The following is a 17784-nucleotide window of genomic DNA, read 5'->3' on the forward strand; positions in this document are numbered from 1 at the left end:
TTATTGCAATTATTTTTTTGTTATTTGTTACGTGCTGTGCTACTAAAAGAGAAACAGCATTCCTGTGCATCATTTCATCTGTTTTTACCTTTCTCCTGGCCAAGAAGGTATAAACCAGAAGAATAGGTACCACTGGTAGACTGGGAAGTTTTCAAGAGATGAGCAGTTTCTGGGACCAAAGAGAGTTAGTCATATATTGAGGCTAAGGAATCAGGATATTCTGTCTCTCAAGTGATATGTGATCCCCACCAAAACCTCATGCCTGTGGGTTCAAAGCCAAAACCATTATCTGAGTTCCTCTTTGTTGCAGTGAACTGAGATTTGCATTTGTGTGAATTCAGAGTAGCTGCCTGAATTTCCATTAGGGGGATCTTAATAAAATTTATCATTAAAATGGATATGTAGGGAGTTAGCAAGCCCTTTGGTGATCAAAGAGTCATCACAATTTGCAGGGAATTGCATAGTGTCTTTGAAACTCACAGAATACATGAGGATTAAATAAAAGTAATTGCTTCTTTGCTATGTCATTTTGCTTTAGGTAAGGAAGCCTTGGTACCTGTCAACAGCCGTTCTTCACCACCAGCTCAGCATTGGCAGCTTGTCCGTTCCCAGGGTTTAGTTAGGACTGTGGGCTGAATCTTTAGAAATATTTTCCCTCTGTTGCTGCATATTCTGTGTATCTGTGTGTGTATGTGCAAGAGGTAGGGGATGAGATGAGTAGGGCAGGGATGGAAGCTGTCTTAGCTTTGTTTTTCTTTTGTGCTTTGAGTTGATGGATGTGGCAGGAGAACGCCTACCTGCTTGGGCTGGGAACTATGTAGCCAAATGACTTTCCAAAGAAGGGAAGAGACTGCAAACGTCCAAGAAAGTGAGTGTTTGAGTGTATTATTACAATTGTTTACAACTGAAAGTTACAAGGGCAATAGGAAAAGATGGCCAAAAGAAACAAAAAGAAGTAAGGGAAAAAAAAAAGAAAAAAAAGAAGAAAAAAAAAATCTCTGAGTTTCTCAAAATTTCCTGCAAGCTTAAGACTATTTTAGCACTTAATTACAATCCTTTTATCTCTACTGCACCACTTATTTATCCTAGAAGGAACACATTACTGCTTTGGCCCTTTAAAAAGTTATTTCTTTAAAAGTATTTGTAGCAGCAAGTACATTGAAATATGTTGCCTTTTAATCACTCCAAGAGCCTTTTTGCACACATACATTGAGTTAGGGATCTTGACTCCTCACCCCAAACAAACCTGAACCTTTGGTAAAACGTGGGTAGCAGAGGGCTTAATGATTTGGTACTACAGTTATTTTAGCAAGTGTCAGTCAGATAATATATATTTTTCAGGATGGGTGCGCTACCACAGACAAAACAATAAGAAATATCTGTAAGCCAGCTATTACTCTCCAGGGTGAGAGATGATATGTCAAACCCTCTAAAAGCGGAAATCTGTGCGGTTCCCCCCATGTCAGGAGAGGTAGTTTCCCAGACTAAAGCTGTTATTTGGCATCCTTGCCATTTGACATGCTTGCCATTCAAACTGGCAAGCTTGAAGTATGATCGTCGTTTCCGAGTCCAGGACAGGGTTCAGCCTCTCACCCTTTGGGACATGAGTGTTTTGGTTCAGGTCTTCCGAGCTGAAAAGTTTGCAACCTTTGTTCCAGGCTCTTATTTTTTCAGAGATAAATCAGTGATTTTGGAACTGCTGCCAAGTACCTCGTTAATCTCATTGTTAACATCCCCTGGCCTCCAGTCTGAGTCTTGGACGGTACCCTCTGATCTATTCTTTGTTCCCCCAGGGAATTTCTAAAAATATCAGAGGAGAAAGCAATGCCTTAGTGAAGCACTATGTCCTGAAGTATATTGAGGACTAGGGCGTCATCAAGAGTCTCGCGTATGATTAATTCTCCTCTGCAATTTATGAAGAGAGCAATTCCTGAACCAAAGGTATGTAAACACACCAAAAAGCAAACAAAATGAACTACAGGGAACAACATAATGAACATGAAATTTTAATGGATAGTGTCTCCTCTCTACTTAAATATGGGACTGGGAAGAAATGACACTACAGTTTATAAGCTGCAAACCCCAAAATGCTTCTTGCTTGTAATCAAATCTTGTAATCAAATATATGAGCAAAGTGACAGGAAATTCTTAAACAATTCTGTTTTTATTTACTTATTCAGACTGATGTAATCCTGGTATAAGCCTGATTTTTTAAAAGAAACTACTTGAGCAAATGCAGAAAATGTTTTGAACAAAGTTGTCTTAGAAAGGAGACATTTATTTTATACTCTCTATTTCTATGACTTGGTGAAGGAATACAAGTATGAAAGCAGGGTAATGGAGGCAAAAGAGATCACAGAGTAAAGTTAATAGAAATTATGACTGGAACATCAAAGATTTTCTGGGGCTTGCCCTTGTGGTAGCCACATAGATTCTCAGAATACATGTGTTAATGGACAGTCAGCAAACCTTTTTGCAATGTACTTAATTTGTGACATGGTAGTGGCCCATAGGAAAAAAAAAAAAGTCCCAGGAGGCTTTGACACAATTGATGGTATAGAAAATAATTCATGAAATAATTGCATGGAATCATACATGACCAAATCACTGCAAAACATTTTGAAAGATGTTCCTCATCTGTGTAACCATCTCTGGTGATTATGCACAAAGGCATCTTGAGCTACAAACTTCTCACTTATTCTTTCAAGGTGCAAGTTCTGCTTTTATGACCTCTAGAATTTGATTAATAGCAAATTCAGACTTCTTTTTGTAGCCTAGTCCTCAAGCAGTTATACAGGCATACTTACTAAAAGTATAAGACATCTTTGAAATTCCATTCTGCCTTTCAGTACTACAGTGTTCAGAAAAACTGAACTTTACTGCACCTATGGTTGTTGATCAAGGATTTCACAGTTTTGTACTAGGTACTTTTGATTTGTGAACTCTGGGAAAACAAAATAAAGCAAAGAAACCAGCTACGTTTTCCTTAACTGGCAGTAATTTTGTAAAGGAAAACTTCTGTCTCCTATTGTTTACAAGTTACAATTCTGCAAGGATAAGTTAGCAAATGAGTACAAGACTTTCTTTCTCTTTTTTTAAGGCTTGATAAAACCCCCTTTTTTTTTCCTTCTATGACTACATTTGCAATAACATCTGAGTCTTTGGACTTATGCAAAGTTTATATTCTATGACATGGCACTTGGTAACAAATTCTGTTCACACAAAAAATAGCACTTCAGCTGTAATCAGTGCTTAAAAAATTATGAGCAGTTTGTGTAAACCTCTCTTTTTTGGCACTACTAGAAGTCAGCTGTGATTTCAGAGTATAATAAATGCATTTGGTTGAATTCCCATGTTGTGCTGTGAGGAGAGCTTATCTTTGGCTCATTTAGATTCTGAAGACTCTGTCCAGTGTCCAGATGCACTTTTAAAATGTAGTTAAGAGAATAATTACTGAATATATTGAAGAGCCGTTCCCATTTTTTTCAGTTTATGCCCAGTAGATTTCACAATTGGCACAATTACTGCAAACTCATTTGGCAAAGAGCCATTATCTTCAACGGGAATAATGCCTACTACACTCATTCTCAGTCTTATCCATTATTAACAATGTACATTTAATAACTTGCAACTAATGGTCTCCAAAGCAGTCCCGAAATTACTTACGCTGCTTCTCACAGTGTTTGAAACAAGTTAACAGATTCTGTAGCATGCAAAGGCAGAAATATAGCAATCAGTGTAATAACATTGATGGCGTTTGCTGTATCTGTTCAGGAATAAGCATGACTGAATAAAGCTGTAGCAAGAAGAAATAATAAGTAGGAACAAGCTAGTCCTTCCAGTTACTGACTACCTAAGGCAAAAATCTGCAGTGACACTGAATTGAGTATGTGCTGTGTGGCACAGAGAATCCTTCTTCTTACCAACAAATTCTTTTGTCATAGTATTGCCAGAGAAATCCAAAATGGTGGAGGTGGGTAGGTAAGATGTGAAATCTTACTTAAAGACCAACTTTAAATGTGGATAATTTTCTCAATGCAAAAGTCAGTCAGACTGCTTCAGAACAGAAACATTTGCATGGAAACTGTCCAAAAAACTATTTAAAATTTAACTCCAGATTGTTGAAGTATTTCCAATCTTTGGAAAAGCTAAGGTGAATTCCAGTTTCATAACCAATTAAATAATCAGTAAAATGTTCTTTGTCACATTTTTTGTTAGAAACATATCTTAAACCCCCATGTTACTCATTAAGATTTTTGTTAGATTAAAGCCATTGGATCCCTCTGACCTTTGGCCAGTGTGACTTCTTGACTAATTCCTAGTATTTTTGTGAAAGCAATTTGAACAAAACATTTCTATGGAAATACTTTTGCCAGAAAAGAAAATGGCTTATTGCATTATTGAAAATAGAAGGGAGCCATTCACTAAGATCAAAGACCTTTTATCCCTGTGAAAATTGCCTGCGAGCACACAAGAATCCATGAAAATTCAAAGCAACATGCCAACTTTTTGTTTTCATGGCAAATCAAAAAAATATATTTCCTTTGTTTTTTCACAAAAAGCAAGAATTTTCTTCACAATTATATGCTGGCAATTAGATGGGTGGAAGATTGCAGCTGAGCATTCCCTATACAGTATGCTGATAGTGACACCGTCTATCTTCCACCTGCAAAGCAATGCAGGAGAGTTCATGCAGCTCTCCAGAATGTCTATGCAAAGATTCTTGACAAAAGCAAATCCACTCCTAGTCCATTGCTGCTCATAAAACAGACATATATTAACAGTATGGCATGAAATTCTGAAAAATATTGTATTGTGGGTGCAGTGGATGGAAGCACATAAATAATCACCTTTTTCTTCTTGTGTGGTTCCATTTGTGTTGGTTGTTTTATTGTTATTACCTTCTCTAGTCAGTGCCGTGCTCTCTATCAATGTATGAATAAGAATATGGAACAGGATTTCCTTGAAAAGGAATAGATTTATTCTTATTTAGACAAGAATCTTCATGAAAGATAGGAAAGTAAATGCAGATAACTTGCCATCTCTGCCATTTTGTACAGTCTCTTATTTTAGCCAGGCTGCTGAAGGAATGTGTGAAAAATAACATCCCAATTGTTGGCATTCTCATCAGAAAATTGGTCCTTAGTACCTAGAATGAATACAAATATTAGCTCTTTGCAAAGCATTATAATTTTCAGGCAATTATACTAGTGCACTGCACTTTGATGCTTCCATTATTCTAATTTTCTTGGCTGGTGACTACCCCGTTGCTTCCATTATGTCCTGCCTGAATTTGTAGTGAAGGGCAGCCAACAAGACCACTAAACGAGAAGCTTTGCAACTCCTACTCCAGTGCTAAGGCAGGAACTGTGTGTTCGAGTTAATTGTATCTCAGGGATGCTTTTAAGGAGAGGAGTATTGTCTCCTTACACTCTGGTTAACCCTCCTACCTCCATTGCCATTACAAGGCTAACTCCATTCTGCATCTGCTCAAAGACAGCATCCTCGAGATCTCAGGCATACTTGTTGCACTACAGAGTGGGCTGATACAATTTTCCCAACTCTGGGTGGTGGGGAACGGGCTGCAGATCTCTGCTCCAGCCATGATTATGCAGCCAGTCCTGCGGTACAGAGACCCGAACAGGCCTGTTAAAGTTTTCTCTCTGAGTTTGGAGGTCACGCAGCTGGTTTCTTTCCCACTTACTCTTACAGCTAAGCCCGAACCTCTCTTCCTCTGTACCACCACACAAGGCAGGTACAGACTGCCAGCCTTGCACAGCACCCACCAGGCAGGTTTTCCTGGAACTTGAGGCACAGAGTGGGGAAATTCTGTGGCACTGAGATGCAGCTGAAGTCTCTGCCGGGAGCAGCTTCCTCTCATCTGCAGCTGCTCACATACCCACAGCAGGGCAACAGTCTATACACTCTTTTCGCCAGTGGGCAGCGTGCAGAGCCACTTAGAAAGCCAGCCTTCCTAACTGAGAGCGTGCATCTGTGTGAAACTTCACTGCTCCTCTCCCGACAGGCTTAAGGATTTAAATCTTCCTGGAAAAAAAAAGTGGTCTGCTAAGTTTAGTAGGCCAGGCCAGGCCACCCAAAGTCACTTCATCACTTCCTAGCTGATGAGATGCAAAAGACAGGAACCGTATCCTTTCTGTAGGTTCATTCCCCAGCAAACCTGCTAATGAATTAGTGTGATACAGCACGGAGAAGCCAACATAATAATTCAAGCAGAATACCAGTTTTTACAGGTGATCTTTTTTTTTTCCTTCCAATGTCTTAGTGATTTAAATCTTGGTTCTGAATTTTCCACGTATGCTAACGGCATAAACTGAAGCCAGTTCTGCTGTATTTCAAAGAACACTGTGGGAGCTTGGATTTTCTAGTTCCTGGAACTCTGCGATTCTTCAAAAATTTCTTCAAAAATTGTTTCTCAGGAAAGAAAATCGGCTACACGGAAAGTCAAGTCTCTATGATTCAAGCACTGAAGAGAGAAATAAAAAGAAGCCCAGCCAGTGCTTTTGGGCTTGTTGTTTCTTTGTTTGCATTGAATTGCCATGATTCTTAAGCCAAATTCATGACTTCTGCAGACCAAATTCAAGGGTTTGGCTTCTGTTTTTAAAATTGCAAAGGTTGCCTATACTTCCAGGGCCTTTCGAAGGGATTCAGAGGAGCAGGTGATGCTTGGCTGTGACTGTTGACCCCTGAGTAACCCGATGTCTGTATCTGAAAGTGTCTCCTTGTGATATCTGAATGAGTTTACGATTTTCCATAAACAATTTCTCCCCTTTCTGCTTCTAACCTAATGCCTTCAAGAATATTTCTTTTCTTTTTTTTTTTTTTTTTTTTAATTTTTAAAGATGTAACGGACTTTTTAATGGATCATCATGTCAGCTTCCCTAGGCACAGCGATCCCATAAAGCTAAGAGATACATGATTAAATTAGGAGCTTAACTACACCTCAGTGTCAGGCTCTGAAGAAAATAACAGTAAATTACATAAAATGGTCAATATAATCTATACCACCCGATGCAGTATGTGACATCCTCAAGCAGCATGCATTAACTTTTTAATGCCATCCACTGATTGCATTATAAATCACATATTTTTCTATCAGTGACGAGAAAAGCCTATCCAAAAGGTCATCAACTCCAGGGTTTTTAGAAGGACTCTCTAATTGGTTTCTGAGAAATTCACAGGTCATTTTGCATGGTGTTTCCAGACTTATTTACAAGCCTGTTAAAATTAGCCTACACTCTGTTTGTTTTTCTTCTTTTATTTTCCCTCATTTTGTTTGCTTGAATATGCAGGAATGCTTGTGTGGGCTTTTGAGGAGAAGTGCTTTACTATTTTCGCAATCATTTTGTACACCACACAGGGTACACAAGCCATACACTGAAACATACTGATTTAGCTAATTCTTTCCCTTTTTAAGGTGTTTTTTTAATTTATAATGCCTTCAGTGTTCAGTCCTGATATTGTCTGTAATGCTGTGACATTTACTAAAGTGCTACCAATAAGATTGCAAAACCCTAGGATGTATCTTTCAGTATGGACTGTGTTCACTCTCTCAGACCCATGGGAGCTACCCTGCTCTCTTCCAGCTGGGTGTCTGGTGGTCTGCAGGGGGTGGGGGGAACAATCCCTTTAAGCATAGAGGAAGGGGAAAAGAAAAAAAAAAAAAAAACCCACATCATTTTAATATCAGCAATTACCGGCTTTTTGTCTGACCATAACGCAACATCATATCAGCAGCTGGACTCCTTTCCTTTCTTTTTCCTCTCATTTTTCAGTGCCCTTTCTGAGACTATTCTTTCACATCAAAACTTGCAAACAGATGGGCAGCTCCAGAGCAAATTCCCCTGGGAGCTCTCTAGGTCCCTGAAGTAGCTGCTTACACCTGACTCTTCCCAGAGATGACAGGGTGCAAAATCTCTGTCTCCACAGAAGCTGTCAGGTGCAGCTTAAAGCTCCCAAAGTGACATCCTCCAGGTTCGTTCGGGGCTTTGCTGGTCAGCAGGTACTGCCCTTGTTATCCTTCAGTTTGTTCTGCCCTTTCACTCTTGGGGACTTTTACTTCATCATGTTAAGAGACGCCCAGTAAACCTTTTAAGGGGCTCCCCAAAGTATTGCCTGCGCCTTTGTACTCCTAAGCCTGTGCAGAGAATCGTAAGCTTGTTATTAGTATAATGGTCCCAAGCGCAACAAAGGCTCCCACCTGCTCCTCCATGGAAGGGCGCCTTGGCTCCATAACAATTAGCATCAATTACGGCAGGGCTGGTCGGGAACTGCGCGCCTGGCCCTCTGTGGGCTGCAGGTGCAGGATTATCCCCCTGACCTTTCGCTCCCAGAGCCCCCTCCGACAATGGGAGCAGGAGGCAGTCAGATGAGAGCCCGCACGCCTTTCAGCCTTCGTGGTGAGCATTAGCTATTCATGTCATTTACAGAGCACTGAGATTAGTCTCAGGAAAATATGCAGAGAGCAGGCTCCCTCTCCTTGGCTCCGGTTTGCCTTGCTGGGTGCTCCCATGCTTGTACATCCTCTCATTCTTCAGTATCCATGCTCTTGCTGCAGGAAAAATAAATGCATGGTAGCATCTGTGAAGGAAAACAGGGTTGTAATAATAATAGTAATAATAACAGTAGTAGTAATAAAAAAAACCCCACAGCTGGCTGGCTGAGTGGCAGACAATGGCATGCATGTAATACGCTTGGATAGACTTCTCTATTTCATTGCCTCGGCTTTTAGGTGCAAATGTGATGCCAGACCCCACTTAGTTTCAGTGTGCACTGTTACAGTCATTTGTGAAAGCAAGCAGTACAAAGCTAGACATACTGCAGATAGTATAGATAGCACCCTGTCATGACAGATAATTTTGAAGAGAGGCCAGCCAACTCTTTTTCTAACAAAACTGGTGGCTTTACAAGGTAAATTATATCTGAACACAGAGGGCACAGTATCTTCAAAGTAACAAAAATTAGCTTTTTTTCTTTATGTTTAAACATCGTCCATTTTTTGTATGCCTTCAAAAAAGTAAGGGTAAGCTTTCTTCCCATGGACAAGTACTGCTCTTTATGCATTGCAAGTCCTATATATAATAAATATTTTATAAATTCAGTATTTCTTTATCCATGTACAAAACTACAGATGTACATATATCACATTATTGCCTCCTTAAAAAAATTCACCAAGTGGGGGAAACAGAGGGAGAAATCAAACAAATCAATCACAGAGAAAAAGAAAGAGTATTTTAAGCCATTGCTCATCCAGAAACCAGCGCAGAGCAGAGCTGGGAATGATCACAGAGCAGCACAGATCAGCTAGACCTGGGCTGGAAGCTGCTAAGGGAGAGAGAAACCCTTTGAGTATCCCAGTAAGACCATCCTATAGAAAGACAGGAAAAATATCCCCTAAACTTGTCTATTTGATGCGAAAGTAATTATATACTAGGAAAGCAGTGTATGGTGTCCATCTGTTTTTTGTTTTGCTTTGTTTTGTTTTGTTTTCAAAAAGTCTCTGACATTCTGCTTCTGGAAAAATAGGTTGCTTTAGGAATAGCCTGAACTGAGGCATTCGATATCACGTTGTCCATAGTTTCTTTAATTTTTGGTGTGGAAATTTGACAGGGAAAATAGAATGACTTGAAACTCTAAATGGTAAATTTGGCATCCATGATCTGAAATGTTTACATAATTTACCCCAATGATGTTACTACTTTAGGTTATATGGAGGATGACAGCAGCAAGGGATGAGGACAAGTGTTCTCAAAGAAACACTGTTTGGTTTTGGTTTAGGCGAAAGACCACAGCCCTGACCCTCTTATATATTTGTGAGTTAGATATAACCCTGCCGATATATCAGTGTAAAAATAATGTGAGTAAGAGGAGAACCAATTGTATGGTAGTTAAGTTGGATACTTCAGTTACGCATTACACTGATGATATGTCATTCTTAACAACTGATAACGTAAGGGCTTGTAATAATGTCTATTAATAATGATGTTCTTCATTATGGAGGTTTGTCTTTTATATTTAATTAGAAATCATCACCATTGCTCACAGATGGTGTGATTTCTTCAACAGAGAGAAGACACAGTAGGTCTCACTAAAGGAGGATGGACTATTCAGTCCATCATGCCAATAGCCATAGTATTTTTATAAAGCAGGAGGTGCTGTGGGATTGTAATCACGTCAGAGTAGCAAATGTTTTTAATGGCAGACGCTGTAAGAGCTTTAGATTAAAAAAAGCATAGACTTCATGCCAGCTGGAGTATTGCATGTTGAAGGAGGGAAAACACATAAGGAGGCTTATAGTTCAAACCTTCATGGTAACAAAACAGTAAAAAAAAGACACTACACTTTTCTCAACAAAAGAGACACATGAAGTGTCACAAATCTTCCTTGAAGCTAATACAGTGGCTGGGAAAGAAGGCCATATGTGAGGCCTGTTAAGGTCTTTTCTAGTAAGATTTGAGTTGGGGGAGGAGTACAGATCCTTTGTTTTTGGGAGGAGAGGGGTGATTTTGTTATATCCTTTATAGGAACTTTCAGCAACAGAAGATAGAGGTTTCCCACTGCTAGAGAACATTTTGCACATATACAGAGGCATAGAAGTAATGTTTAACTGACTTGCCAAACCAATTTGGGAATAAGTAATATCAAAATAAAAAAGAGAGGGCCCTTTTTTGCTATAAATGCTATAGTCTCACTTGTAAAGGCATGCTGGCAAATTGAAAATTACTGTATTGTGATGCATCAGCTGCCGGGAAACAGTAAAAGTGACAGAAAAATATCCCCCATTGGAGGGGCTGCTCTCCTCTGAGCGGTGCCTGCAAGGATGCCAAAAACGCTTGTCCTGCATGGATCTCATCCCCTCCTAGCCTAAATAAATAAATAAATAAATAAATAAGTTCATCTTTGAGGGGAGTGTAGCTGTAAATACAACACGGACAAAGGCTAGTTGTTGAATTACTGTTCCAAGCACAAAGAGGGAATTGAAGGGAAGGGGAAGGGAGGGGAAATCCCTCCGTGTTTATGAGCACACATCAAAGAACCACTTCTAGAAATCTGAACACTCAGCTAGGAGGAGGGGATACAAAGCCTTGATAGGAAACTTGAAACAATTCAATAAACGCCATTGTGCATACCCATTCAGTGGGTTCAAGTTACATGTTTACAGAGGCATGGGGAGGTTATGTGCCGATATTCAGTACGTGTGAATACAGGTGTGGTGGATCCAGGAAGCATGCTAAAACTGCACGGATGTAACATCGACCAGGACGTGAAAATGTATTTTTATGTTTCCCATTTCGCTAGAGATAAATCATGGCCCCATCTTTTCATTCACTAGAGGTTTGCTTAATTAATTTTAGTTAGAACTTTTTTTTTTTTAAATTTTAGTCATCCTGTCAATTGTTTTTTGTAGGAGATTAGTTAATCAAGGACTTCAGCATGTAGTCTGGGGTAAATAATGTGTGTCATTGCAGAATATATCACATAAGCTCATAAATATTAAAATTAATGGCAAAACAAAATCATTGACTTAACATGTCAATTTTTCTTCATGTATATATATTTATACACACCTAGACATATCCATATATATATGTGATATTTCTCCAGCAGATATGTAAGCATATTTTCTTTATAGCCACTTCTGCCACTGATCTTAATGAATTCAAAATGTCTTCTGCATCATGCCTTTGCACTTAGATTGGAAAGGTAGCAGTGACATTTTTTGTTATTATATGCAAAATACCATATGAATATAAAGATAAACAGTTAACAGTTTTAAACTAGAAAAGTTCTTGGGACTGTGAGCAAAGACTGCAAATTTATACTGTCTTTTTTTGGTTCTAATTAGTTACACCTATGAATACAAGGGCACCTGGATCATATTATCATCTGCAAATATTATCATCTGCAAATATGACACTGGAGGACATGAGTTTTATTCCTGTTCATTAGAACATTAGTTTTACTCCCACTTATATTCAACCTTTTGCTATATAGAATAATACCAAAATTACACCTGGCATATAGTTTCCTTCTTTTGCTTTGAGACCTGCAGATCGAGGTAGTTTAGGATTGAAATAAGACACTCTGATTCCAGTTACCGAAATCCATTCTTCAGCTGAGAGGAAGGAAGGAACAGGCTGTTCTTTAGTGACAAAAGGGGTGAATTTCATTGTTTTTCTTTGGTTCTGGTGTTATTAAACTTTTTCAAGGTTTTTTTTGTTGTTGTTTTTAATCAAATTCATCAGCTCCAGAAATATGTTTCATAACTAAAATAGTTCAAGAGCTTAATAAATACCACTTTTCAATAAAATTAGTGTTTTGTAACTATTTGCAAGACATGTTTATTGCTCATCATAAAAAAAAAGTCAAACTGCCCTTATTCAATGCAACTTAAATGATTATAGATTCATAGGCATAGTTTATGGCAGTAGAAATGATGCTGTTGCTCTCTCTTCTAGTGTCTATGAACATTTATGAAATATTATGACTCTAGGTACTAAATCTAACTATTGTGAGAATGTAATTATTGTCAATGGCCACAAGTGAACAATATTGTCCTCTACAAGATGGAATGCCTTTCGTTACCAGTGCCAGAGCTGCTTAAAACCTCACCTCTTGGTTGAAAGAGACTATAGGAACACTTCGTTTACAGCTGATCCTCAAGTTTCACTTCAAATTCTCAAAGCAGAACTCCATCTAAAACCACTACATTTGCCTGATTTTGTTAGAAATCTGTGAATCATTGCCCAGCATTGTGAAAATGGGTTTGAGTTCTTTTGAAAGCTTGTGGCCATTACAGTCCTTTCCTATAAATGCAGTCTGAGTCACAGACTTAAAACCTGAAATGAAATGTTTTTCCCCTGAAATGAAGTCTTAATGGATATTTTTCTATTTGATTTTCTGCAGTTTTTAGTTCACATGTATCACCTAATATCTATGCATTATCCAGTTATATAAAATGCAATCATCGGAATGGAATGCTTTATTGGAAGATACATATATGTGCATACACATATGCATATGTGTACACATATATGTATATATATATTTTTACTTGTATATGTCTGGCTGTTTGCTATGTTACAGGAGGTGGAGAAATGTTCCTTGCCCCTAGAGCAAAAGGTGAAGGTAAAGTAGCAATGCTTACTTACTTCTTGTCAAAGCCCATTCCAGATTTTCTGACCACCTTTGGGGAAGTACTATGCTCTGTAAGGATAGACCTGTAATTCATTACAGAGAATTTCTCTGTGACAATAAATCATTGCTTGATCTTGCTCTTATACCGCTTTTTCACGTGCTGTTTCACAGTGGGATATGGCTCAGCCTGAGATAGATGCCTGTGTCAGTGCTACATGTTTGGTCCAAACTATTTGTCCAAGCTCCTTCTGCAGAGAATGCAGGCCTTCCAGAAGGCAAGTTCTTCACCCTATCTGAGACACTAGTCATAGAGTTGGGTTGAAGCACCTTCCAGTGGTACTGACCTGTCCCCATTAACTCTACAGGAAGTTTGCAGGATTGTTGAATACGTAACCTTATGCAGTACCCTCAGAAATCCTGAACTTCAGCCATTCATTATCTTTAAAAGGGCTGGGTTAGACCTTCTGCAATATTTTGTTGCTTTTGTCTCATTGAAATCAAAGAGTCTTAGGAGTCTATGCACTCTTGAGGAACAGTACTTATGACTTTGGACTGCCTTTGACACTCTCTGAGAAATCAAAAGAGGACAGATCTTTTATGTCCCTTGTAGCCCTTGCTGCCTAGGAGACACATTGCAGAGGCTTATACTGCTTAAATTTCCTGTGTGGATAGAATTCATCACCTGTGAAACCACGTCTCCAAGCAAAGGACTTTCCTTGTTCATGAATGCCATCTCCAAGCTGATTATAGCTGAAGGTCTGTCCAATCGCAGCTCCTTTGCTGAGGTTATTACAAGTCAAGATAAGCTGTGGTCTGACCTTGCAGTGTACTTCCTCCACCAAAAAGAAAGAAAAAGAAAGAAGGAACAAGAGCTCCCAGGACAAGAAACAAAAATTGAGATGATTAGGAATCACTTTTGAGCAAGGCAAATGCTGATAGTGGAAAGAACATATTGCATCAGAAACCATATTGAAATTGAATGCATAGAATAATGTATAAATTTATTTTTCAACATATCCTTAATGAGATTTGGGGTTTTTAGAATGGAATTCAGATCTTTGCACTGATATATCAAAAATATCACCCCAGAATTTAGAACAAAACCTCTGAAAATGTGGCAATGTCCAATTTCTGGCTAATTTCATTTTACCCCTTTAATGATTGTTTACCTTAAGATCTTATCTTTATGAACATGCTTATAACTCATAACCAAACCATAACGTTTCTGCTTATTCTAATACATAGTTTTGGTTTATTAATTAATTTTGAAGTAGATTTCCAATATTTGAATTATTCCATTTTCTTTTCCAAACCCTCTCCAGCTTATCAACTCTCTTTTAAAATTATTCTAATGCACATCGGAAGTAGAGATAGTAATCTATTGATGGCCTCACTAGCCTGCATGTAGTGTAAGAAGAGCGTCCTCCTTTTGTTTGAGATTTCCTACTTCTGCAAATATATCTTATATAAGTTTATTCTCTTAGCCTTCTGTTTCCCCTGGGAAACCATCTTCAGTTAGTTATTGAGTCCTCAGCCTTCCTCTGTCTCCTTCTTCCCAAAGTTAGACTGTAAGTCAGTCACATAAGAATGCAACTTATAATTCTCTGTCCTGACAGAGTTTTCCGCTATTCAAATGTATTCCGTTTTATGTAGACTGCATGGTATATGGCATTACTTGACAGGCTCTTTTAGAGGTGCATGGCAAGAGAAGGAGAGACATGGGCATAAACTGAAATAGCAGAGGTTTGTACTGGATACAAGGGAAAAAATCAGTGTGCAAACAGGTAAGGGTGGAAAAGGCTTACCAGAGAGGTAGTGCATGTCTATCCTCAGAGATTTTGCAGTCCTCCCTCAATAAGGCCACGAACAAGCTGGCCTGACCTCAGAGCTGACCCTACCTGGGCAGGACACTGGACTAGAGACCTCCTGAGTGTCCTTCCAACCTGAATTGTCTTCTGATTCCAGAAGGAAATGTGAAATTTACCAAAGGGAGCTGAGACAGTCTGCACAAGCTTAAACCTTTCCCTTACCAATCCTTGACCAAACGAGGATTTGATGTGGGAACCTCTGGAGTCTGCCACAGAGGTTCCTTGGCAGGGACTGGCTCAGAGGTAAACAGAAATTTCAGTCCATTTGTTCTAATCTTTCCAAAAGCATTTGGATCATCATACTCTATGGGGAAATGGTTGTAAGAAACCTAACTCTGTTGTGTGTTATACTAGACAGAGCGCTGGAAACTTTTCCATGAATATTCATTCAAATTTGAACATTAATTCTGACCATGCTAATGACCCTGTTTTTCTAAATTTTGCCTAAAATAAGTGTGTACATTCAGATGGAAATTTTTCAATTTACAATTGCAGTTCATATAAGTTATTTGCTTATAATTATATGTTTAGCTGAAGTGAAATGCAAATCAATGTATTTTCCATTACATAACGATGACAAAGGAGCTTTTAATGGTCTGAAGAGGCTTGTGTTGGAAAGACCTTGTGTTTAAATGCAACAGACAAGAAGAGGTGACAGAAGACACTGGCATTTCACATCTTGCAGTATTATTGATGATAAAGAGAAAGACAAAAGGGAAGGATTAGGAAGCTTGAGATAATAAGTTAAATATTTGATATATGACATGTCTGGTGGCAGCAAGGTGTCCATTGTAAATATCACTGTAAGAGAGACTGGTCTGTTTAAAAAGTGAGACTAACAAGGAAGAGAGTTTTGCTTTTAACAGCATTAAAATGCTACTTGAAATGATGGTAATAAATGACACCTGCCTAAAACTGTTGGCCCTTTAAAGGACCTTGTCAAATAGCTTGAGCTTAGAGGATATGGTTATTGCAATGCGAGATAGAAAGATGAAATACGCAAATACATCAAAGTCACAGTCCAGTTAAAGGACTTGATTCCTTATTCTTTTTCATACATTCACATCATTGACTTGGGTGGAGACAGTTTATGTAAGAGTAAACCAGTAGAGGGAGAGTGGACAGCCATGGCCTCAGTTAAGGGTAATTGGCACATCTCTGACAACAGTGTTTGAGAACTTAAATATTGACAGTATGACTGGCGATTCTGACTCTAACCTGCCTGTGCAAGTGTGTTTGGTGATAAAAATAGATTCATGTTTATCAGCCAGAGCTGGTGTCTCCTTGTGGCACTGTTGCTCATTTTAGAGTTAGATTCATCTCACTGTACAAAGAATGTTATACATTTTAAGACAGTGATGTTTCAAGCCAACTTTCGTGTGTCTGGTTTGGATATCAAATTCCTACTACATGCTGTACATGTTGTAATAGGAACGAAATGTCTCACTATGACATATTGCTGCAATTTAGAGCACTAAGTTAAAGGTAATGACAATGTGTTTATGAAACAGCGTGGTTTCATTGTCCTTAATCCCACTCTTTCCCCTGTAGCTTACCGGACAACTTTATTTCAAAGTCAATTCAAATAGCTGCATGAACATTACTGATGCCCCTACTCGAGCTATCTCTTGGGCGAATAAGAAATAGTGAAGACAATTGGGAAGCAGAGCTGCCAGGAGGAGGCTGGACTGGTGCCCTCCGCTGATGAGGTTAGGCTGTTGCACACGCGCTGCTGGTATGCCCGGGAAGGGCTGGGATGCCAAAAGGGAACACTTGTCGGCATGAACCAGTGCAACCTTCTAAAAAATCTTGGAAGCATTTAAGGCCCAGTAATTGGGCGTATTCTAGCTTGGTTTTCTTCCAAGTGGGTTCTTCTCCAACTCTTCCTAGCTTGGAAATATTAATGAATTATCCTTATTGCTGAGCAATGCATTTTCCACAGAGAGCTGTTCCAGTTGTTTTAATGCATTTGCTTCACATTCATCCACATAGGGGCTTTTTTTGCCCACTTTCCACAGCAAGTCTAGCAAACAAGCTTAGTATCTGCAAAAAAGGAGTGCTAACCTCACGCATTTATTGAAAGCACTATTCAAACTGGGGACTTAATTAAACTTGGCCAGACAGCTCATTTGATTTTTTCCATCTGTTTGCACAATGAAAGTGTATTGTTGTTGTTTGTAACTGCATAAACTTTAAAACTAAACAGTGTGCTATACACATAATAATGCCTCTTCCCTGATCCCTGACCTTTAAGAATGGAACTGGAGAAAATAGATTAAGTTTTGTTCTGTTTTCAGGATTCCTGTGTCAGATGTTATGCCCATGAAATATCTGACACAAGACAGAAATAGCTCTGTGTGGCTAAGGCTAACAATGCATCATAGTTTTTGGATGGTAGGAAGTGAATGATAAGCTTAGCATGAAAGAAATAGACCAAAAGGGAATCTCTGAGGAAATACCAAGGCATTTTGAACAAATCAATAGAAGAATTTCACTTTTTCTTTATTGACAGTTTATAAAGAAGAAAACTGGAAAATGTATTTTATCAAATTATTGTTGACAAATTAGTCACTATCTCTAATCAGTATCTGCTGAGCGATGTTTTCATCCTTTGAAATTCTCCCTTAGACTCCTCTTTGCCACAGCTTCAGGTACAGATTACCCATAGGGGGAGACAGAACTAACCTCATATTATCCCTAAGTGGCCAGCTTTCTAGCTCAGTCAGTTTAACATTCTATTTCTTCATTCACATTTGTGTTT

The sequence above is a fragment of the Aptenodytes patagonicus genome, chromosome 3, assembly GCF_965638725.1.
Source record: "Aptenodytes patagonicus chromosome 3, bAptPat1.pri.cur, whole genome shotgun sequence".
Lineage (NCBI taxonomy): Eukaryota > Metazoa > Chordata > Aves > Sphenisciformes > Spheniscidae > Aptenodytes > Aptenodytes patagonicus.